The 26,751-nt window shown below is 33.0% G+C and overlaps 1 long non-coding RNA gene across 1 annotated transcript; it reads right to left on the bottom strand.

The window, feature by feature from the left end:
• Positions 1 to 1,075: 1,075 nt before the first annotated feature.
• LOC127723853 (uncharacterized) lies at positions 1,076 to 26,347 on the bottom strand. Its single transcript, XR_007992278.1, has 3 exons — positions 26,295 to 26,347; positions 22,330 to 22,460; positions 1,076 to 3,008 (listed from the first exon to the last, which is right to left on the bottom strand). It is a non-coding gene; the product is annotated as an uncharacterized LOC127723853 (long non-coding RNA).
• Between the last annotated feature and the right edge of the window lie 404 nt (positions 26,348 to 26,751).

The following is a 26,751-nucleotide window of genomic DNA, read 5'->3' on the forward strand; positions in this document are numbered from 1 at the left end:
ACAAATGTAGGTCATGTGTCAATGAAAGAATAGCCAGAAAAGACATCAAGAGGTCAAGATACGGTCTTCTACAATTTACAAGTGTCTATAACATATGTCAACTTCTAAAACGTCACGAATCTGAACAAGTTGTGAATAAATGTAACACAGAATACCAGAGATCTACAATCACCATTAAGTAAATCCACTTCCGTGTTATTCAATCATTGTCGTAAATTCATAATAAATTTCTAACTGAAATAATCAAATTTTTTTGTTCAGCCTGCACGAATGTGATATGAATTGATTTTTCCTTAATTGATGGAAGGAACTATGAATATAAAGTACACATAAATCAGATTACAAATTTATACCAGAAACGAGGCACTGCATGCGTCTGACCGAATGCTCTGATTGTTTATAAATATATGCGTGTGCTTTAAATACATCTCGGTCAAGGATGTATAGTTCCACGTGTTTTTAAAATTATGTGCAGGGAAAATATCAATATTAAATTTACTAAACAAATTTACTGACAGAATTTCATAAATTTTAAAACAAATTTTAAAAGCCCAGAAACAAACAAACAAAAAATAGCAATTGAATGAGAGTGGTCCATCGTGGAAGTCGAAAGATATACATGACACGTACACGGAGACTAAACTAATAAAATATAAATATTTAACAGTACCACCGAAACCGAGGATTCATTGTGGCTTTGTTTTATTTCAGCGCATTATAGTACAGCTTTTTTCAAAGATATTCGGGAATCTGTACATGTTCTTTCTGCCAAATTTTCCGTAAAACTTTTCATTAACTTCAAATTTTCCTTCAAACATACAGATCATGGCCGAAGTTTCTGTGTTGTAATGATAATCTTTGTTCAAGTGTTCAATTGGTGAATAATGGTAATTATTATACTTCACGTTAAAAATGCCATATTTTGATTGGCTAATACGAGGTAGATAATTTACTTTATCCCATGGCTGAGCGGGAGACAATTTTTTTGAATGTCACCCTCTCGTCCAGACCAATCAAAAATCGATAATTTAAAGGACAATGAATTGAATTAACATCAAGTAAATAAAGACAATGCTTAAGTTCTACGTTTTGGCTCAGATTTTATTATTTGACTGTCAAAATAAAAAAAAATAAAACATCTTGCTTCACTTCTGTTGATTTTTCTGATACCCGTAACGTTGTTATGTACGTGACGTCATAGAAAATACTTATAAATCAAATTCATCTGTAAAAGACAACAATGATGGGACATTCAGTATAATAAATTAAATAACACATAGTTGAGAGGGTGATAGAGCAGATTGGTACCCCTCGAAAAATCATTGTCAACCTTGGCTTCGCCGTGGTTGACAGTGTTTTCTAAGGGTAACTAAAGCTTATACCATTAAACGAAACTATGAATACAACGGCCGTCATACAATCCCAAAGTCAGATTCGGTCGTCAAAGTAAAGAATATGACAAAACCGGCAGTATTGTCACCAGACAATTAGCTTCATTCAAGATGTCCTATTTGCTGTTACACTTATCCTCATAGGCTCTCCGATGTATCCCGACATCTTCTCTTTGTTGTAACAATTTCATTCACAGATTCCATGATATATCCCGACATATCCACTTTGTTGTGACACTTTTCCTCAGAGGCTCTAGGATATATTCCGACGATATCCTCTTTGCCGATACACTTTTCCTCCCAGGCTCTATGCTATGTGCTGTCATATAATCTTTATTGAAACATTTTTCTAACGATATTAAATGTGTGTTCTTTTGTAGTATAACCTTTTCTCAACCCCTGTTCTCATACCAGAATTAATAGAAATAAAAAAAAAAAAAATCTTAGAAAGTAAATAATAAAAACTATACCAGTTATCATCATACAACAGACAGCACCAACCACTAACACCGAACGCATCTAAGAAAATAGACGTACACACAAAGATAAAATAATTACGAACAACACATTATCACGACAGCCTGACTGGGTGTAGAAAGAAAGAAGAAAACATTCGTTTATCATCTTCAAAAAGTCGATTTATGTACAGACCTCGGATACAGACCTCAACTGATGAACAAACGGGATAACAGAAGAGATGCAGTGTGTACCCTACTTAAACAAATGCATGTTATAAAAAAATCCCTCTAACCTTAACCCTAACCCTAACCCTAACCCCTAACCCTAACCCTAACCCTAACCATTTTTTATATCTTGTTACATTTGCAATTTTCGATCAAAGTGAAGGTTGTTATTTTTTTCCTGATCAAACCTTTACGAAACGTATGTGGTAAATTTATACTGGAGGATGTAAACTAAAATGATTGAAAACATATGTCTTGTAATTTTCAAAGCGAAGGGTTAATAATAAGCTATGCAATAAAACTACGAAAATGTTTTGGCAAATATTCAAATCGATTTTTATAAAGTAACTCAATCGTCATATTTCAAATTCCACAAACATACAGGAGCAGCTGCTATAATTAAAGTATTGTTATTAAAACAGAACAGGGGTTGTTTATCCACTAACGTTAAAAACGGCTCTCCTTTTTGGACAGTCAACTTGAAAAATCGTGTTGTGAATAAAGATGATTAAAGCCACAATCTACAACCGAACAAACGTTTCACTTAATTGTTTGGTGAAATACAAGAAACATCTTTGTAAGTATAACAAACCACAAAATTGTTTCCAGATTCCAGATTCCGTATGTTGATGTTAATTGTGCATGCACGCTAATTGCACGTGCAGAGCCATAATTATCTTAAACGATTCCGGAAGTTCTGATTAAAACAGTAAGAGCTCATCTTTGTAATGTTAAAATCATATTTATCTTCAGCACATGGGAAGTACTTGAGTTGGAAATTGGTTTTGAAGGATCAAGGCGTTTTATAATTGTTTTTTCAGACGCTTCTCGGTTTTACTATCTTCTTATGGGTTCATCATCATACTGAAGTAGTTTAGAAATCAATCTGTGAAGCACAATTTGATATGTGTGCATATCATAACCTGCACTTTATCTAAAAAAAAACAATTTTAGAGTTAGAAAATATATTTTGAGATGCAAAACTCTCTTCTCCGTCTTAGTCCAGAAACTCATGACTTTGCGTAGATATTTAGTTCACTGGAATTAAGTTGAGACTGGGAAGTATCGACATACAGCTATGATAGATACTATATGAAAATTTATAAGTTTCTATATTTTTTAAACAAATATATGACAGATGCAAATTCAGGCGGGGCGAAACTGGCGTGCGTCCCCTAAAAACGAAAATTATTGTTATAAAGGTAAAATTACAGCCAAATTTGGGTCAACATATTATAAGGTCATATAATTCCTAGTTTTCAGATCCTGGATCTGCGCCTGTATGTTTTTGTTTAACAAAAAAAAAAAAACATTTTACATGCATACATATTGCATTTTTGTCTCCTTCCTGTTTACCTTTTCAAATATCACAACATGTACGTTAGACTTTCGCTTTCCATTTCGACTGACAAGTGACATAAACATGAATGAATGTACATGTAAACATACCTGTATGTTATTTTAATTATAAACATGTAAATTTATTCATTCATGAAGATTCTAGATTTCTGTGGTTTGTAATGTTGTAATAATAAAAATAATAAAAAAATAAGGAGATATGGTATGATTGCCAATGAGATAACTATTCACACTACGGGTTACTGTGCTGTCTTCAAATCTCGTATAGCAATAACATGCCTCTGATAAGGAAAACGTGAAACAATTCAAAAAGACAACAATCGACCTAATCTACGTAAATCGCTGTTACAGTGCATTAGAAACTATTATGGCAGAAGGCAATAAATAACAACCATTTGACCACAGGTTGCTGGCATCGAATAAGCACTTTCAAGTATTTTGTGGGGTTACATGCAATATGATTGTGAGCGCTCAATCCTTAAATTGGTACAATGGAGTAGTAGCACAAGATAAAATAGATTTGTAAAAAAAATCATTGAGAGGGTTTGATTCATTACAGCTGCAATAATTACAAAAGCAACTAACAAAATGACAAAAATGACAACAACAAAAATAAGACGACTCACAGTTACCGAACGTTAGTTTAAACAATAGTTTAGATAAATAGAAAGACTATGGTATCAACGAATAAAAAAATCAATACATCCCAAATATATTTGAGTGGGAGAAACACGTCGTTCAATGCGAAAAAATAAATATTTGCAGGATGGAGGAACAGAATATATCCATAATTGGGTACTTATAAGAGAAATGAAGTTATGTTTTGAACTATTGTCAATAAAAATAAAAGTAAATACTAATACCAATACCAATAACGACAATATTTAAATATCTTACTACAATGTTACAATATCCTTTATTTACAACTTAATTAATGTGAAGGACTTGCAAGTTTGATTGGATCATATTTAATTTTCGAGCTTTATAAACAAATCTTCCATTACAATTTCGTTTTCAAGATGATTTCTACAGATACAACTTGTTAATATAGTCCCGATAATCATAATTGTAATTTGATTTAAAATAAGAAGAAATAAAATCACAATGTCATGGTCTTTTAAATATTCCCTTTGAACAGCGAGTATGCTAGACCCATAACTGGGAGAGAGATGATAGACACAGATAATACAAAAACCACAAAGACAACAAAATAAAAAGTTGCAACTGTAAGAGAAATAATTCAGAAGAATGATTTTATTCAAAGTTTAATTTGATGAGTAACTACCGTTTTTGTTTTTTGTATCTGTGGAGAGGGAACGGGTTTGTTCCTATCCTGATGGGATACTCCCCCCCCCCCCCCCCCCCCCCCCCCCCATTTACTATACCCATTTTATAGCATTTACTATATTTGTTTCTGCGTACAACCACTGTACACACGCTAATTTCTGAATTCATTTCTATATTTGATAAATAGTTTGCAGTGATTGCGCATGAACACATGAGTATACTTCGTCAATCCTATATATGTTCGTCATGGTTTGTGGTCGGATTAATACAAAAACCAAAAGGCATGTCAAAATGTATTAAAACTGTTTATTTGTAAACAACTTTTACCTAATAATGATGAAATACATTTTGTGCTCACAGGAAATTCGTTCATCCATGTTAATGTACAATACAAACTAAGGAAAGTGGGTGCTATTAATGACATCGAATCATAACCACAAAAATGCAATAGATGCAGACAGGACGCGCGCAAGAGGGGCTGACCCCAAATAAAATTGTTTACAAGAATTTGAAAGGAAAGTGGGGGCTGATAATTAAGGTTTAGATAGGTCTGAGGTTTCCTTTTACTATTAATCTTTTTCTCCTGATTGAAAATAATTTATGGAATATGGATTGTTCAAAATTAGAAAAAAAAACTCAGATTTGTTTTGTTTCAATTCTATTGATTTTTCATTATCGTTCGTATTTCAAATGCTACTATGACATGATCAACAAACGAGACGTGCAGGTAGAGACGAGGGAATATTTTCTATTGACGAAATTAAGAAATAACCATCCAGAACGAGATGCGTAAAATTGTAAAACGTCATAAACCACAAGACACCTTTGAAGTTCTTTAAATGCCCAGGATTCAATCAGTTTGTTGTTTTCACGTCATTAAATGCTTAAAGCTTAAAACGAAATAAAATAAATTAACTTATAATTGATAACAGTTCTTTATAGGCATTAACAAAAAAAAACATATTTACTGAGCTTATCTAATTTGCAGATCAATAACGTCCACTGGTAAATATTTCATGCTTATTTTGGACGAGAACAAATTAACAATAAATATATGTAGGTTTTGCGATGCGGGTCGCCCAGGATGAAGGTCTCGAAATTCAGACTGATATTCTAAATAGGGTATGTCGAAACGGAGCAGAAAAGTCCTTGCAAGAAGTCATCAACGGAACCGATCAAAAACTTGTTGGTTCCTTAATGTGCATATAGCTTGCTGTTCGGTGTGAGCCAAGGCTTCGTACTGAAGGCCGTATTTTGACCTATAATTGATTACTTTTTATACATTGTGACTTGGATGAAGAGTTGTTTCATTGGCACTCATTCAACATCTTCTTAATGATGCATTCAATATAACGTCCCCATTCTGACGGGACGTGGCTGCGTATTTATTTATGTAAGTATATTCCACACAGCAAAATATACACCCCTCTTAAATTTTACTTTAGTATTACTTCAAAATTTGAGAAATACATGTGACCCTTTTTAAATACCCCCGTCAATCCTTGGGGTTGTATGTTCTGCGATTGGAGAAGTCCCGGTGACCCTATTTCAATTTCCCCGTCAATCCTTTGGGTTAAATGTTCTGCAATTAATGGCTGTATCTGATGGATGTTATGTTGATTATGACTATATTGATACGTACAAAAACGCGAAATTACGAAATGCCTGAAACTGTAACATAAAATGAAATGTTCGGGTACTGCTATTTTGCATGTTGCGTGTTGCGAGTTGCGTGTTGCGTGTTGCGTGTTGTATATTGACTTAAAGGATAAAGTTAAATGACATTTTTTTGTTTGTTGTTGTTTGATTTCTGTTTCAATGATGTCATTCAAAATTATATTACAATACCTTCATTACATGTTAGATGAATGGTGGGTTGATTTTTAAGGGTGGTTAATTAATTATCATGAGAACAAATGTATGTATTTTATGTTTTTACCAGTGTCTGTAAATTTCAAAAGTAACAGAATCTGAAAAATAAAGGCTTAAAATTTTGAATATTCATTTGTTAAATTTACATGAGGTTCAATGTTTAGGTTTATGTTATAACTAAATGTATATGAGTCAAACTTATTCTGCACTATATTATTTTTGGTAATAAATGGATCAAACATGAAACTATCTATTGACATAGTGTATCCTTCAATTTATTTGAAATTTATAATTAACCTATCAACAAAAGTCATCAAAACTTGGATTCTGGAGATTGATCTATAGTATTAATTAGATGATATGGGATAATTTGATAGAATTTTATGACCTGTTAATTATTTTCAATGACAGAGATTTTCTCTCAACATAGAGATTTTTATATTCCTGCTAAAATAAATAAACAATCAAGCTAAAGGTACATAGGTTTGCTCGAATTAACCCCAGATTTAACTTGTGTTTTAAATTACCCGTTGTTTAAATCATGAGAATACCAACCTTAATGTCTCTTATTTTTGTAATATTGGTACATATCAGATCATTTATAATATCAGAAGTATTATTCGTTTATACAAATATAAAAAAAAAGATTTTAAGAATGCAGTCTGGATTCAAACACAGCTGATATATATTTTCAAACATGTATGTTTGAACAAATGCTTTACAATTAAAAAGTCTACTTTATACGATTTATTTGTCCATTTGGGTATCTCCTGCCAGTTCCTTCTTATTTGGTAGATATTCTAATAGATAATTAGCAATGTTTAATAGTTATTTTTGGAAAATTCAAATTTGCTTACAACAAGGATTTTATTCTGAATGATGGAAAACTGTATAAAAATAGTTATTTTATTAAGTATATCCTTCAGAAAGCAATAAGTTGCCACTCATTATAATGATTTCATAAAAAGAATACATATTTACGTATCTATGTTAACATATATTTACAGTAATTTTTATTGAATTTTTTGTTTATATCTTAAATTCCTTAATTTCTTTTTCAAAAATGGTATAAAAAGATGAAGCACTGTGAACATTCAATAAACATCAATAGCTTTGATTTGTTTTAATGTATATTATACTCACAATTTGATGCTGCATTGTTAGTTTTATAACTGTATTATACTTGTTGAGAGAGATGAGACTTAACTACGATATGGAATTGAATTGATTCAAATTTCATATATACATATTTGTTATCTACAAGTTGGATCATGTATACAAATTCATAGTTAAAAAGAGACACATTCATTAGCATAGGCGTATCAAACGGGGATAGCTAATCAGAGGCGGATCTAATTTTTCCGAAAGGAGGACAGGCCTGCTTCATTTTTCTAACCTGTATTTCAATAAATCGTTGTCAAATCCTATCCCAGCACCCCAACTCCATAGATCACAAGGTGTTTCGAACATCTATTTAGACCAATTAGAATTAACTAATTGACCATGGCCATGTCCATCGTCAGGAGCCCAAGCCATTGCATAGTGACACTTATCATAAAAATACTGTAATTTTTATTAGGGGCTCCACACCTTGTGATCTGTTTGAATAATACTTTTCTATACTCTTTTTCTTTTTAACCATGTTTATCAATTTAACAAATATTGTATAGAATCTATTTTCATAATCTGCAACATGTTAATTACCCAGAGTTGCTGATGTTACTGTTTCTTTCAAGTTTTTATGCCTACGGAAAGCAAAAAGAGGTCTTTTATAAAATAAAAGTTTTGCCTCTTCGTCATTCTTTAATTTATCCCAGTGTTTTAAGATATTGTTCTTTATGTGTAATTTCTGTCTTGAAAACACTGTAGAGAATATCAAGGGAAGGGACTGTAATACAGATTTGGGTTTTACCATTAATGTGTCATTTCTTTGTTTTGCAGTCACTTCCTGCATAACAGTTTTGATTTCATTTTTTGGATATCCCCTTTTAATAAGGCGTTCAGAAAATAACGCATATTTTGTTTGCAAATCTACTGGATCGTTCGTACATCTCTTAAAGCGAAGCATTTCAAAAGAATGACCTTTAATCATGCTTCTGAAAGTAGAGGATGGGTGGCATGAGAACCTCTCTAAGTACTGATAATTTTCAGTCTTTAATTAATTAGTTATCTCAACACTCCTGAAAATAGCAAATTATTGTCAGCAATTAAATACATATTAGAGATAAGATATAGTTTACAAACTTAAGCTCAATGACAGTATTTTAAACTTTAATTAAAAAAAAAGATATTGATAAAAGTGCAGACTCCATGATGTATGTCAAAGACATAAGGGTGAAAATACGATGACTGATAATTTTTTTTTTACATATTTTGTATATCCAAATTTAAAATTCTTCCAATTTTACAAAAAATGTAAAAGAAATAATCGAAGATCATGCAACACGCAACACGCAACACGCAACATGCAACACGCAACACGCAACATGCGTACTAGTCAATTTCGAAATGTTCACACAAACTAAGCCGTTGAAAGTATTGAGCAACACAGCAGTTTGGTCGATGATAATTTCTGCATTAAACAGCATGCATTTTAGGAGTTTTAACAATTAAAATTTACTTCTACTGAATTATTTACAATTCCCACAAGCAATGACGATTATATATGTAATGTTTCAAATTGGATGACAGGATCTGTTCTAAATTTTTCTTAAATTTAGTTTGCAAAAATATCGTTTGTTGTTTAATCTGATCTTAACACCGTAGCACTACAATCACATTTGATGAAACCTTGACCATCACACATTCAGCTCTGTCAAAACTATCTCTGATAAAACGCTTAACGTTCGAAAAAATAGGTTTTCGCAAACAGATCACACATGAATATCTTCTTCTATTTCATGTGTTCTGAAAAAGATTTAAATTAACATAAGCATGATATGGTTCACTTGCATATTTTGGATTTCTCAGATTGTAAAGTGTTAATAATCTCCCGGGGAGACCGGACAAGGAAGAGAAAGAAAATCATATCTTTGCATCACAACCCAATACGGCCTTATATGATCGATGATCTGTTAATACCTGTCAAATTTTTATAATATACGTGCGGGTTGTATAATTTCGCATCTTTTCTGAATCGAGACATTACATCTGATGCCTCATGTATGGGTTCAATGTTCTCAGCACACTAAGAACTCTTTCACGAAACCGTAGGCGGTCTAATTTTAGAAAATGCCCGTAACATATATATTCTTTACAGAAAATTGAATTTCTACACTGCCTTAGGATGGTCTTAACTTGTACATACATTAATATGTGTCACTTTGACCTCGGAGGGTGTTTTTGCCGAAACAAATACAAATCAATTATACTGATATAGTGTTAGTACAGATGTACTAGAAAACTCTTCTATATTTAGTGTACCCTTTACATGCACACCTATAATTTTAATGTCCATTCCTTATCTTATTACTTTATTATTTAAAGCATTTATAATTTTTGCCGAGGTCAAGTACGCCTTCACATTCTTGTGTTTACGTTAATTATATGGATGTCTATCTTGTTTATATTTTTTTTCACGGTTGTAATGGCGACCGCTACTACGACGACGCCTAGGAGTCGCGTCACAAACTAAGGCAGATAATCGGAAAAACCTGTCTACAGTGCCTTGAAATGGAACTGAATATATCCACTTTATTGTAATTAGACATATAGTATAGAAGTAAAACATTCAACTGATCCGTCAATTGTCATAGAAATCTGTACTTAAAATTAGTTATCATGACTGGATATAAAAGGGTCTTGATGGGGTTTACAAAATAGAGAGTAATGGGTCAATACTACAGATAAATGGGCCAAGAAACAGAGATATTAGGCCAAAAAATAGACTAATGGGCTGCTTAATTATAATGGGCAAAATTTATAAGGAATAGAGAAAAATGAAAGAATACAATTTTGAAGGACCCCCATCCAGACCCTTATACAATACCAGTGAAAAAAAGAATATTAAATTAAAATTTTCCTGCAACCTTCAATTCATGACATATATATAAGAAATGATGTTGCAATTACTTACCAAGCAAATGAATACTTAGTCTAATAAACTTAATTGATGAGTTATTTTTAAGCCCAAATCTTCGAAAGGCAATAGATCACTTTTGAAGTAGTTTTTGTTTCCATATATCAAGACATAGTAATAACATCTGCGGGTCTGTTGTCCGTAAACCTTTTTTAACAGCGCCTTCGATAGTGATAAGGCATTAAAAGTTTTACGGTTTGCGTGTGCGTCCGTCCGTCCGTCTCGTATCAATATTAAGCTTATGTTTTTGGTTTAAGGTAATTCACCCTGCAGTTGCGGTCACATCAACATAAATGTCGGTAGCAAACGTATTCATTATGATGTTAAGCTATTAAAATGCTAAATTAGGATTTCGGCCAAAATTTGGCGGTTCACTGAACATGGAAATTTGATAGTGTGAGTAGGGCATGGTGTCCTATTGGAAGAGTTTGCTTTAGCTTTTATTCCATTTTGTACCATGTACGATATGGTTATTCCTGTTTCTTTCAGCTCTTTTATCAACTATTGGAATATTGTAAATGTTTTAAAGTTTGATAAGCCTCGTTTAACTCTTCCAATATTCGAAATATATACATGTAAATGCATGGAATCAGCATTGTTCTCCAATTTTTTTTTAATTTGTTAAACAATGAATATGATAAGAGTTTTAGGCTTTGAATGACCGAATAAGACCAGGACAAATGATGCTTTAGTACAATGATAGCGTGTTGACGTCAGAAATTCTAAAATATAGCCGTTTAGAAACATTAACCTTTAAAACAAATATCATTGAAACAAAAAGCAATTCTAGAATAGAAACTGACACATGTTTACTCATTAATGAAATTTTCAGAAAAAGAAAAACTGCCATAGAAATAATAATGATAGCACACGTGTTCTTATACTCAGCTGCTAAGGTGAGAACCGTGGGAAAAGTATGAGAGTAGTGATGATCAATTAGCTAACTGGCAAATATCCTAGAAAATTAATATAATATACGTCATAAAACTAATTAACTTTACACCTACATGTTATATTAGTTATATGTCTGTATAAGCAGAGAAGATTTTTCAACTTTTTGATTGATATGCATACTATCATGTACTTTTGTTATGCTTGTTTAAAATTTTCGATGAATTCTAGATCTGCATAATTTCGTTTCCTTCTTTTAACATTTACTGTGAACCCTGTTTATTTTGGTTCATCTTATTTCAATTTCCTTTTCCATACCTGCACATTGTTAAACAGTAAGCCTTAATAAAAGTACTAGTATTATATTGCAACAAAAGTGGTAAAAACGCGAAAAACGTCTAATCCATTGTTTTGAAAGAGAAAATTTGGCCTCAAATATGTGGAATGGCATGCATTTTTAAAGGTATGTGAATCTCTCACTTTCACTTAATCATTTTTCAGGTTAATGACAATATGTCCGTATCAAATATGGTCATGGGAGCTGTACGAATTAGAATTTTTAAAAATATGATAGCTGAAACCGTCCAAAAAATACTGAGGGTGCAGATCATGCAATGTTGATAAAAGAATATGACAATGAGTACAAAATTAACATATATACCCTGAATTCTGTTACAAAAATGACACCCACGCAATACGTATAGCCACATTCTGTCAGTCAAACTTCGTTATGATGAAATGTTTAATACAACCTTTGATAGAAATACAGATGATTGATATTCAATATCTGATTGCTTTGAACATTTTAATTCACATTTTTACTTCGTTTTGATTTATGAATGTGCTCTTAATTTTTTAAGAAACTACATTTTAAGACAAGTCCATTTGACTTCATTAACTAGGGGAAACGCGAGGCTCATCGAGCTTTTCTACTTTTTTGTAGGTATTAAAAATAAATCGTATATTTTCCGACAATGCATACTATTCATCATGCAATTTAACATTGACGCTTCAATTTTCAGTTTTTTAAATTCCTCGTACTTAGACGCGGACAGCGAAGAGGACACCGAAACTGTGACGTAGACAATAATTTGAATGTAACCGTTCGATCGCAACAATATCTGAGTAAAGTGACCATGATGAACCAAAGTCAAAGAGAAGCCAAAGATACCAAAGGGACATTCAAACTCATAAGTCGAAAATAAACTGAAAACGCCATGGCAAAAAAAGAAAATAACCAAAAGACAAACAAAAGTATACAAAACACACCGTATATAGAAAACTAAAGACTCAGCAACACAAACCCCACCAAAAACTGGAGGGGGATCTCAGGTGCTCCGGAAGAGTAAGAAAAATCCCGCTACACATGTGGCACCCGTCGTGTTGGTCATGTAAGTACAAACCTAAGTGAAAAGTCTAATTAGTTGGGTCACATTCGGGGAAAAAGAGAACGAGATTGTGGTTACGACGATTGGAAAATATTCGTTGTCATCTGTGAAACAGATATTCCTTAACGGTCAAACAACTTGTGATGGCGTCCGTAAAATTTTCGAAGGGATGATTTCAACTTCACCACTTGGAACTCTTGGTTTCATAGCTTCTTGTAAGGTGGCTTTTTTTAAAAGTTTCATTTGATTAAAAAAGAACAATGGCAACGGTGGGCTCATATGTGCTAGGAACCGAAATAAACTTGCATTGAGGTGTAGACTATTTCTCCATGTTCTAGACCTTACTGGGACTTTGAGATCGTTGTAAGAGCAGGAATATAGATGATTATCCTTTTTCATTCCTGCTTTTTAATTTCAAAGTGCATGTAGGGAATAAATACACCACGTCCTTTCTTTTCAATTACAGTGTCTTACAGATGGTTCAGTTATTTTGGGGTCTAATGTCAAGAATGTGATGTAATTCGTCTTTACATAATAAAGTATGGAACATAGCTTGAACCATATCATTTGTGATATTCATCATTCTAAACTGATTATCCAACATTAAGCTTCTCTCAGGAGATAATATTACAAGCACGCGGTGCTTAATGTCTTATAAAATCGTGTTAGAATCATCAGTGTCTCGAAATAGCTAAACTTAAACTGTTATAATACATATATTCTCAAATATCAGAGTAATTATTTTCGTTTTCTTATGCAATCAAAATTGTAACATTTGGTTAACAAGTCGATCTTTTGACGGTCATTGGTCGAGTGAAGATGTCAGACCACCAATTCAAAATCCCTATACATTCAATGAACTTCAGTTTTCACAGCTCTCTTATTTTTTACATAAAGTTTAACTTCATGAAAACCTTGTATTTCCTAAATTTTACATGTATAATTACATAACATGTGTGTTTCATTATAATACGTTATTTTGATTGGCTAACAGCAATCTCGCGTCATTCTGGAATTAACCTTCATTTCAAAATGAAATGTAACAAGTGCACAGGTAAAAAGAAAAACTTGATAGAAATCGTGTTTTCATGATCCTAGCAAAAAACATGTAATTATAAGTATTGAATGCTTCTTTTAGTAATTTTATAGGGTTGTAAAAGCGTTGACCGTGCGCACGTTTTTAGAATGAAGCGCTTCCGCGCTTCATACAAAATGTACTTCGGTCAACGCTTTTTCACCCCAATAAATTTACAAAAAGAAGCATTCAATTCTTAAATCAACTTCCTACATGCCAATTTTCAATTAATGTTTTATAGACTTGTTGTGTCACATGCTGTTTGGAATGTCGCGATCTACTTACTACAGGCTCTAAAGAGCCGGTGTCGCTCACCTGCATCTTCAACAATGGTGACTTTATAGTAAAAATCATCATTAAGGTGAATAAATTATTAAGAGTTAACTGACAATTCAGTCATGTTGACATATTTGTAGATTTTCTCCTGCTGATGATGTTTCCTTTATGTAGTTTCTATTTATGAACTATAGGGCAATAACTTCAATAAAGAGTCGACTGAAAATTTCGGCCTTTATGGCATATTTGTGTATCGTGTCTTGCTGATCATTTGTGTTATTTAATGTTTCTATCTATCGATTACAGTTTTCAAGATAATAGGCAAAAATGGGGAAAATCTATTAAAATGCAATAACTTCAATAAGGAGTCGACTAATAATTTCTGTCATGTGATCTTGTCTTGCTGATCATTTATGCTTTTTAAAGTTTCTATCTATCTACTATAGCTTTTAAGATATTCGCTAAACCGCAAAAAAAGGGTAAAAATCGTCATTAAAGGGCAATAAATCTAGTAAGGAGTCGACTGAAGATTTCAGCTATGTTGATTTATTTGTACGTACTGTCGTGCTGATCATTTTTGCTTTTAAAGATTCTATATATCAATTATAGTTTTTAAGATATAAGGCAATTACGCAAAAATATTGGTAAAAATCGTCATTTAAGGGTAATAACTTTAATAAGGAGTCGTCTGACGATTTTGGCGTAAGCGGAAAATAGGTAGAACTCATTATTCTGAACACTTCTTCCCCTGTCAAATTTCCTCTATTTATAGCGGTTTTTTTAAATAATATGCAAAACTTGCATTTTCCCCCTATATTCTATTTTTAGCCATGTCGGCCATCTTGGTTGTTAGACGGGGTCATCGGACACTTTTTTGAAACAAGATATCTCAATGATGACTGTGGCCAAGTTTGGTTAAATTTGGTATAGCAGTTTCAGAGGAGAAGATTTTTGTAAAAGTTAACAGACCACCACGACGGACGATGACGGACGCCAAGTGTCAAGGAAAGCTCACTTGGCCCTATGGGCCAGGTGAGCTTAAAATAGTATGTTGGGTACTGAAAATCGTCATAAGAATACTATTGAGCACAAATAGCCTAAAATTGTGTTGCAAGTTTATAAACAAGTGAATGTTGGCTCAAAATAATCAAAATATATTTCCTGAACAGAAAAAGTTACATTCATGTAATTCATTTGCTATAGTGTTTTAATAATTAATACCAACATCAAAAACACTATTTTTGTCAGAGTTAGGCTACTTTTACATATGTTATTAATAAGAGTAGGTGAATTGGTGGTATTGGACCTGAACTCGGATAGTAAGTTCAGTATTTGAACACAATCGCCGATGACCACTATAAACACTGCGAAGTAAGAAAATATATTTTCCCAAGCACATGTTTGCATTCATTGATTCAAAAACTATCAAAAAGTTGTTACAAGCAAACCAATGTCTGCATGCAGCATTTTTACGTCACAATTTAGTTTTTGTTATTTGGAGAACATTGCTGTAGATGGCAGATCTTTGATAGTTTCTGCATGTTTTATTCATTCCCATCATTTTAGACTCAAGTCGATTAAGATTTTGGCATATTGAACATACAACTACCTATTGTTGAAGACTGGATATTTGTGTCGTTGGATTGCTGTCTCATTGACACATACCCCTTATCTCTTTTTCATATTGAGCCATATACAGCTAGATGTCTAAACAATATGTCTAGCTCTATATTACCATAAGTCTGTTAAGTTGCGAATGAATTAAACAGAAATTATCAAAGTCTATTCGCTATATCAACTTCAAATTCTCCAAATAACAAAAACAGTAAGACTTGACATAAGACTATTAAATGATAAATTTGAGATTATCGAAAATCTGCCATCAAAACATTATTCGCTAAAGAACAAAAGTTTTAAGATGCATCTAAGCACTGACGGGGTCCTGACCTAAAACTGGCACATGGGCAGGTTGTCAGATTTACAGACTTCACGACCCTCCAGTTTTAATGTCGATCAGTGGAACAACGTACAATAAAAGTTCAATTTAGAAATGATTAAAAAGATCTATAATACGGGTATGTGTATGTATGAATCAGCATATGAAACTACAGATAGCACGGAATGAAAATTTACATTTCGTTCTGACAGTTTTTCCAAAAAATTGAATGAAGAAATTGTAAGTAATCTCTAGAAGAAAGATTTGAATGGTCCTGTTCATTTATACTCTATCAGATTTAAGTACTGGCCCAATTCTGCCCTAGAAAAAACCCACCATGGGATTTTCAGTTTCGTATGATTAAAACTTCCCTGTATGATGTGCGTGTTAAATCTTTTTTCACCTACATCACCTTTTACAAACTTACGTTAAGATTACATTTGAAGTTGACTTTAAACTTTTGTTAAAAATATATGCTGTTTCATTGTTACCATTTTTTCACCGATTCATCTTTTAACAAGATGACTTCGTTTCTATCTTAATAACTATGTACAAAATATGTGTGTACAAAATATGTGTGCCACTGCACGTTAAAGTAGCAACAGTTAATCAACCAACCATTATTTCTGGTTTGATTTATTTTCGCTTAAATACTGATATAACATATTAAATGATATGCAGACAGCCAGATAAAATGGAGAAAACACATTTTAATCTAAAAATGTAGGAATACATTTAGTATTATTAAATTGTTGTTATAGTACAATTATTAATTGCCAAAGACAAAATTTTAATATAACATATATGTGTTTTGCCATTACCAAATTCAAAATTAAGTCTGTATTTCTCACATTTATAATATGTTTGGAATTTATCTTTGTCCCCAAAAAATGTGAATACAAATTTGATACAATTTTAATTGTGTCTTTCATTTTTTCCACTGATGGCAACAATTTGAAAAAAGGGGGAGGGGAGAAAAGAAGATACCATGAGACCAAATCAAAAACGATAGTTCTAAAAAAAAACAAGGCTCCATTGCAAGAAAAAAGTAAAAGAATATAGATGGAACTGTCGACAAAACATTACACAGATAACAAACAGAAACCTTACAATAACCGGGTGCGAGCTCAGGTGTTCAGGAACGTCAGCAGTTCCTGCTCTACTACTGACACCTGGGTTGCGTTCAATATCGTAGCGGCTACATAGGGCTACGTAGATTATGACTATTGAACGTGTAGCTAGCCTAGCTGCTACATAGATATTGATAGCAGCTAGGCTAGCTACTCGTTCAAAAGTCATAAATCTACGTAGCACTACGTAGCCGCTACGATATTGAACGCAACCTTCTTGTGGTTCTTCCGTTTAAATCCGCCGATTAAATATATTCGGTGAAGATGCATCACACACTAGCTGATTATTGAATGTCTCTTGTCTACACGTAACTGTAAGACATTACCAAATTCATATACCACCGGTAAAAGTTTTAAAATTCTTTCAGCGTACTACATCACCGAATATGAAAGAGAGGTGGAAGATACCAAAGGGATAGTCTAACTCATAATTCGAAAACGAACTGACAATATCATGCCATAAAACGAAAAACGACTAAAAGTAAAACAACCGCCCACAAAACACAACATAGAAAGCGAAAGACCGAGCAGCAGAAATGAAATCGAAACCACAATGACAGTTTTTCTGGACATAGGATAGACAAGACTATACCAATAGCAACATCATACAAAAGAAAACAGCACTGAGAAAACACTGTAGTAGTATCTTTTTTCAAGTCCAATTGCATATATGTGATCTACATAGTCACTATCTATTTAGCTTAATATAAAGTTTCAGAGAAGGCTATATAGCTCGTTCCATTCTTAAGAAACACTTTTATCAAGCCTACAACATACAAATAAAGACAATTTTGGCGAAATGAGGAGAACAGTTGGTTATACCGTAGGAATGCCGCCTGTCAGTTGAAAAACACGACCACAAAACAGAACAAATGGTAGCATGGAGTACAACAAATTAGACTTACAAATCAAAACAAAAAACATGTCATTAGATATTGTTTATTTTATTCAATATTGAAGTCTTTATTCGACATCTATTATACTGAATTTGCTGAACAGATTTTTTGTTCATCAAACGATAGGCATTGCGGTGACCACATATTGCAGATATTTTTTCTTTACTCGAAGAAAGCAAACAACCGTCAACAAATAGATAACCCCGCCCCTAAGGAAAAGGGGTAAAGAGAAGAAAGATGTTAGCCAAATATTTTAACATTATCTCCCGCTATATTGACTATGCACTTTCTTGGACTTGATTATGAATTTGATAATTTTCATCTCATCTTCCCAAAATAACATAAAATCAATACCGCCAGGGAAACAACAGATTCTGCTTCATGAAATGACCTTCAAAACTGTATATCTTATCAATATTTACAAATACATATATCTTTCGGTGTGCTAGGGAACTGTTAATTATCTGTATTGAACAAAAGTTGCATCTTATATAACTAAAGACTGGTTTAACGAAATGCTGAATTCCACTACTAGGCAGTATGACTGATGTCAATTTTTTAAACCTGATACTATGCTCGTGTATTTGTGAAATGACAATTAAGAGAACACGCTTTCGTATCATCTTAAATACGTGAATTCTGGTATGATCAAATTACTCAAGAATGTAAAGGTAACAATAGGAAAACTCTCTGCGTTCACATTTAAAGTTAGATCGGTTAATTTTAGATCGATTCAAACTAAACTACCTCTTTTGGTGTTTTAGTTTAGATTGATTCCAGATCGATTCAAAGCGTTCACATTGGGCTTAAATCGATCTAAAGTGAACCGATCTAGTTTAAATAGATTTAAATGTTCAAGCATGAACGGGGTCTTACTATATAATATATCAAAGGAGTCGGTGTGGTGTGTTATGTTGTACAGTCAAATATTTCTGTTGGATTTTTTTTAATGTATTATAAAAAAAGTCTTATCACTGATTGGGTTCTATAAATAGTTTACGACCTACTTACGGCTAGCTGTAGGGTTATTCATTATACTATTATAATTTGAAAATAAATAAAGTTTCAGTCAAAATTAGCTCCAGCCAAAACCTAGACTAATTTAAGTTGTCCCGAAGGTATAAACACAGCTAAATTAGCATTTTAGTGGTTGCCTTTGGTGGCAGGAAATGATTAGTAAAAAAATGTCAGAATCGACAAAAGGGCGTTGATATGTTTTTGATCATTTGTGACACACTGAAAAGATTTCCGATGCACTGTAAACTATCGTCCACATTACACTAATACTGCTTTTGTAAAGTTCCTACTGTGATAAATTAAACATTACTTTTATACTATAAGATGAAACACTAGTACTGTAACTGAGCGGGATGGCTATCGTAGAACTTATGGAGGAGGGACTTGAGTCTTCTTCCTCAAAGTCATGTTGTTGAGAATTTTACTTTATACTTTATGCGTATATTTGTCAATTATGAGAACACGCTTTCGTATCAACTTAGATGCGTTAACGTTCGATTGCTAAAAAACTCGGGAAAGGAAAGGTTACAACTGGAAAACTAAATTCATAGTAATTTTGAAATTCTTTATTGCCTTATCAGAAAGATTTGGAAATATAGGATTATCTATTACGATGTCATTAAAACGTTTTATACGTAATATTTTATTATCTCCAGTAGAGAAGAAAGTGGTTTTCCTCTTCTATTGTTTTAAAAATTAGACATGTTCTTTTGTTTCAAAGTATATTCAGATATATCTGTCCTTTTCTATAACCGGTTTTCTATAAGTATATTATGGTCCTGATTCTTATCTTTGTAAATAAACGTCTAGTTCAAAATCTTAGATCATAGTCCGTGTTAATTGCATACAAAAGGTCTAGATATGTAGCAGATCCATTCGCTTTGGTAGTATCCTTGATTTCAAATTTATCGGATATACGAGATGAAAGGAATAGTAGATTACAGACGTCATCAATATATTTGAACATCATCAATATATTTGAAAGTATAGTTTATATTTTTTTGTCATGAGGTTTACTATACTTGGTTTTGTATACACTTTGCTTGGTCGAGAAAAAGTCTGCGACGAAATAATATTGTTTATACTCAGAATAGATCGGTACCAAGAAGACAGTATACGTACTGGTGATAATATATTCATGACAGCCTGTCTATAATAATTGTTATCTGTATAAGAGAGAGGCGGATGATACCTAAGGGATATTCAAACTGAAGTACAAGACAAACTGACAACGCCATGAATAGTTTCAAAGGACAAACAACAGTTAACAAAACACAACATAAAAAAACCAAAATACTATGAAACATGTATATAGGACCATTTTTAAATTCTATGTTGCAGGTTAACTACCAGGCATTCTAAAAGGATCAGGTCCACTCGACAGAAGTTTGTCGTTATTGGTGCACTTGTAGAATGGAACATGACAATTACACCCTGAAAGTTAACATGTGTATCAATGATAAAATGATTACATATTATATGACATTATATTTTGAAGGAGTTGGTTATTGGTATGTTCAGTTGTACTGTCCATTATTTTCGGTAATTGTCGTAACTACAATCTCGTCCCCTCCCCCAGAATGTGACCTACCGAATTAGACATATCACCGGGTTTGTACTTACATGAGCACCTTAGATCACCCCCAGTTTTTGGTGGGGTTCGTGTTGCTCAGTCTTTGGCTTTCTATGTTGTTTTGTGTACTGTTGTTTGTCTGTTTGTCTTTTTCTATTTTAGCCATGGCGTAATCAGTTTATTTTCGACTTATGAGTTTGAATGTCCCTTTGGTGTCCTTCGCCTCTCTTTCGGAAATTCCTTTTGGATTTTTTTTTATGTATTATTATGTATTATGTATTTAGGTGATCAATCTCTCTTAACTTGGTCCTATAAATAGTTTACGACCTACTTAAGGCCAACTGTGGTGTTATTTATTATCCTTTTATAATTTGACCTGCCTGATAGCTACATGTACCTATTAATTTTGAAAATAGTTTACCTCATGTTAAAACCGCAATATGACAATTCAAATTATTTATACTTCTTAAATTTCATTTTTATTTATTGTACTTGTTGACGTATGCACATATGTGAAAACGGACACTAATTATTGCGTATTGCAAAATCTATACAATAAAAAGTATTTCGAAATTCAATTTCTAATATATAAGAATACATGAATTTTCATTATTATTATTATTATTATTATTATTATTATTATTGTAATTTTTTAAATTATTATTATTATTGGTAGAAAATGTAGAACTGTAGAATATTCCAAGGTCAAAATGCAATGAAAATCACACAGATTCCTCTGATTTTTAAAAAAAATCGTTACGGTTAAAATCAGTAAGAGGGTTCCTAATACCTTGAACTTTTTAGAGATAACCATAATTCGTCATCTCTATCGTCTCTCGATTTATTGTTCCCTGGTTAGGACTGTGATATTCACAGGACGTTCTTAGTACTATACAACTATAATGGGGATGACATGGTAGATCATGGTAGATAGAGTCTTGTGTTTTTCAAATGATTAGGGAAAAACTCGAAGAATAATGTTCCGAATAGATTTGGCGGAATACTAAATACGAAAATTACATGTGCGAGTGGTTAATCAAATCTTTATCCAATTAGTCAGAACCATACATTTTAAACGTTATAAGAAATAGACATATATATGTGTTGTAAAGTGTTTAAATATTCATATTTGTCTGTATTTGCTTGAGTGTCCTTTAAGCACCTGCCCTTGGTGACTCCTCCATATGGACAACAATCTATTTGTTCATATGCATTCTACGAGAAAGGACTTAACGCATAAAAGTTATTTTTGTGATGGATATGATGCTGCTTATGGTGCATGGTCAATAAACACTAAACATTATGGTTTATATGGCTATATATATTATTAACTCAATTCATATTTCATGTTTGAGTTGTTTTTCTTGTGTATTGTCCATATATTGCTTAATATAAAAAAATCACTGTACTGAGTATGCCCATAATGGGTCCTCTATTGGAAATAAAAAAAATATCTTTATCTTTATATATATTATACCTTGTACTATGTCGTTAATTCTTCATACGGTCCGATGCATTATAGGAATGATCGTTAACTATAAAAATCACAAGAAGTTGGAAACAGATATTAAACTTTATCCAAGATCAAATGATGAGGACCAGTGGTATCTGCAAGAAGAAAAATCAAACAATTCAAACATCGAAGGAGTGATAAAAACTACGATAAAAAGAATCTTGAAAGTACTCTGTCGACAACGACAAACAAAATTTTTTGCTAGCTAAAATAATCATCTAATGAGACCATCTTCTTGAAATACAGATGGTTTTATTATCTTTTTTCCAACCGACAACAACTATATCGTTGGAGCTCCTGTTTTTAATATTTGTAATGTCTGATCTAATTAATTTGCGTGGGAGTGCAACTTGATCAAAAGGGATTACTTTCAAAACACTCAAGATAGCAGTTCTCAAATCTCTTTACAATGCAAACTTTCAAAACATAAAAAGTACACCAGCATTATTCCATGAAACAACATAATTGAGAGAAAACTATCTGCTGGCAATTATGTCCTTAGTGTTCTGTTGGATATATAGTTATAATGGCAAATATACCAAATCTTCTTATTTCTATATAGGAACCTATTTTGATTCATTAGATAAATTGAAATAAACCTTGGAAACTAGTGAAATTGGAAGGCCGACCATAAAATAACACTCTCATCAGGAATTAGAAAAAATCCATACCAAAACCAGATATAAGAATGCGGACCTAACAAAAAAGGAAACAAACTGCAATGTTAAAACACTTTTAATCACTAGTACTGTCGAAGTTTTTTTTAGTTACTGGTACACTCACTACATGGACACACACTAGAAACAAAAGACAGTGGGAAATACCTTGGGCTCACCATCAGCAAAGATCTCACCTGGACAAAACACATCAACCTAACCACCGTTAAAGCCTCCAAGACACTCGGCTTCTTACGGAAAAATTTGGGTAGGTGTACTCCAGCAACAAAAGCCACAGTATACCCCACCCAAGAAAGACCTACGCTAGAATATGCTTCTCCAATATGGGATTAGCACCAAATCACCATTGTTCGAGATATCGAGCAAGTGCAGAGACGAGCAACTCTCCTGGAATCATTGGACCAATTTCAGTGGGAATCGCTTCTGCACAGACGTTGGAAACAGAACCTTGTGTTGTGTAATACAACCCACCACCAGTTGATTGCCATTGGTTAATGGCAAGTATTATACAACAGTTGACAGTAGAATCAGATGTAACTACAAAGTGGACAAGCTAGAAGGAGAGATACGTCTGCTATTATCCCTTCTTCCCGAGAACAACAAGAGATTGGAACAAATTACCAGAATCTGTAGTGGAGTCCGGATCATTGAAGGACTGCAGGGCAAGAGTGAACACCATATCCTGGACCCAACCACATCTCAACTAGACAGCAGGATAACCAGGGTACAGAGTTGTAAATACGCATTCACTACCATCTAGTTTTCCTGGACTTTTACTTTTGGCCAGAGGAGTGACCTCCTGTCTGTTTGAGATGCGCCCGAGTCAATAATATTCAATTGCAGAGTCCGACTCGTAACCGGGAAGATGAAGATGAAGAAACTCTGCTTAAAAGTGGAAAATTCTTTGAAAAGTAATAAAAATTGCCGTGTCTCTGTGCTACATCGAACCATAACTAGAACTATTCCTCAAGAAATGAAACATATTGCTTCTAATTGTAAAATTTACAGTCCGGTTTATCACAGCGACTATAATCCTTTATTAGTGGTCACTGACATTGTGAGTTTGACTCAAAGTGCCAATATAAGTTCGAATCAAAATGCCAACATTCACGAGTTCGAATTAACATACCAACATAATTTGTTTTGTTTTGGGGGAATTGGAGACCAAATGGGTTGGAGGAGTAGGGTAAAGGTAACATGTCTCAAGTTGTCTATTTAAGTTAACATCTGTTATGGGTTTGCTGTCTTATAGACATTTACCACAATCTTTAATTCATAGTGTCGTAAAGTTAACTGTATATGCTATAAATATTATGATATGCATTCGTGCATTGTTTATGTGCTTCCCCCGAGGCCAGGAAATTGTCGACATCTCATTTAACTAGCTTATACGCCCACAAAACATCTAGGTTAACATATGTATATGATCATTTGGCAAGTGTCAGGACACATTTATAGTCTCGATATTCTTTAAAAAAACAACTACAAGTAAATTAATAGCCACAGGCAAAAAAATTAAATTGTTCATTGACCACAATTACGCACATAAAATTTTTGAAAAGACTTGTTTTCGAAAGTTTGTTTACTCTTTTGAATATCAATCGATTATAGTAAATGATATCATGTCATAAAAATTTAATTCATAAATTCTGAAAACCCTTAAATGAAATATTTTTGATCGTTTGTACAATGTACCATTTCAATTGTAACTCCTGTTCATAAAATACCATTAAAATATTGCAGTACCGGATTATGGGTTAATTGGGGAATGATATCCTCTTGACTAATAACCACCTGACCTAGTGACCGTCGGTGGGGCAGCCATCCAAAACCCGCAATACAGTTATCAACGAAAAATAGATGCACAATACGTATTTATAAGTAATTTGTACTTAAAGCCCTGTTGTCACTACCAAAATTTGCCATAAAAAACGTGGTCATAGAAAAGACAGAAAATGAATCCAATAAACCTCTCATAGAATGATTCATTGCACTTTCACTGTTTATTCTGTATTACCATTTGAGTAGGCAAATAAGAAAGATTGTAAAAGAGGGAGAAGATGGGAGACAAGAAACTTGTTGTTCAGAAAAAAGACAGAGAACTGCCTTAACCATTCTCTATCAAAAAATGCACAGCAAAGACCCAGTAAAATTCAGGAAGTATTTTTAGAATTGACCAGCAAGATGTAATCTGCCTCTTGGAAAAATTGAACCACTGATCGAAAGACAAGATCCTACACTTCGAGACGCTGTTTTTTATTTTTTTTTTAATTCTTTACCCTCCGCCAATTCAGTAAATTCTTCTATGATCATTTTATTTGTCCACATCAAAGTACTGAAACTCTGCTTTCCTTCCATTTTTACCACGTGCTTTTGAATGTTTTGTAAACAAAAATTACACCATTCCCCAACTGCACTATGTTTTGCTAACTCCCGTTAAAATCCATCCAAGTTTCAAGAAAACTAGGATGGGATTCTATTCCATCAAAGTCCGTCAAAGTTTTTAATCCATGTTTTTGTTGACGGTTGTCACTATCAAAAATCCCTCAAAAACTTCGACGAAGTTTTTTGTCATGAAAACAACCCCGTCACATTTTGTATGTGCCTGTCCCAAGTCAGAAGCCTGTAATTCAGTGGTTCTTGTGTGTTGCTGTATATCATATTTGTATTTCGTTTATTGTTTTATGCATAAAACAGGCCGTTAGTTTTCCCGTTTGAACTGTTTTACATTTTTGTTTTCGGTGCCTTTTATAGCTTACTATGCGATATGGGGTTTGTTCATTGCTGAAGGACGTATGGTGACCTACGTCATTTGGTTTCTGGTGGAGGGTTGTCCCATTGGCAATCATACCACATCTTTTTATTTTTATGATGGATCGTGACAACGGGCCTTAAGGTTCAAGTCACAAACTTCACTATATCATGTGATTGAGTTTTACTGCATTTTTGTGTATAGTACTTTATTTCTTATTCATTTTACTTGCTTGCAAGGATTAACTTTAAGCCTGCGTGATATAATGTCAGCTTTCGGTTTCGTTTTTTCCCCAACATATACATGTATGCCCAATTATATGAATAGGATAAAATTTCAACATATGTGCCCAATTATAAATAGGATAAAAATGTCATTGGTTCATATAAGGATTAAAAAGGTTCACGATACACGTATAAATTTGTTTATCTGCAAAGATGACTATTACTTAAGACAAACTGACACTATTTATACATTCTGGTAGGATATTAAAATCTTACCTGTCGGTTTATTGAGCCAAGAAAAACCCTTCTGTTATGTAATGGTGTGTAAGGTTATCAGAGAAGATGGTTAAAAATAACCGTGACAGCAAGAATATCAAAGTCGATACATGTTTTGCATATTTCTTAGCATTTATTTTACTAAATATAACAGGCAAAACTAAAGAGAGTGGTCGATGTAAGTATGTCTATTAGAGCTATTTTTAAATTAAAAAAAAGTCTTTCAATTCTGCATAAATTTCCAGTAATACAGCTTACCAATAACAAAAATGGGGCAATATCCACGAAAATTTCTAGTAATATTACAGTTTACCAGTAACAAGAATGGGGCAATATCGACGAAACTTTTCTGTAATACAGTTTACCAGTAACAAGAATGGTGCAATATCGACGAAAATTTCCAGTAATACAGTTTACCAGTAACAAGAATGGGGAAATATCGAGGGTTTGTCCATTG

The sequence above is a fragment of the Mytilus californianus genome, unplaced genomic scaffold (assembly GCF_021869535.1).
Source record: "Mytilus californianus isolate M0D057914Y unplaced genomic scaffold, xbMytCali1.0.p SCAF_1, whole genome shotgun sequence".
Taxonomy (NCBI): Eukaryota; Metazoa; Mollusca; class Bivalvia; order Mytilida; family Mytilidae; genus Mytilus; species Mytilus californianus.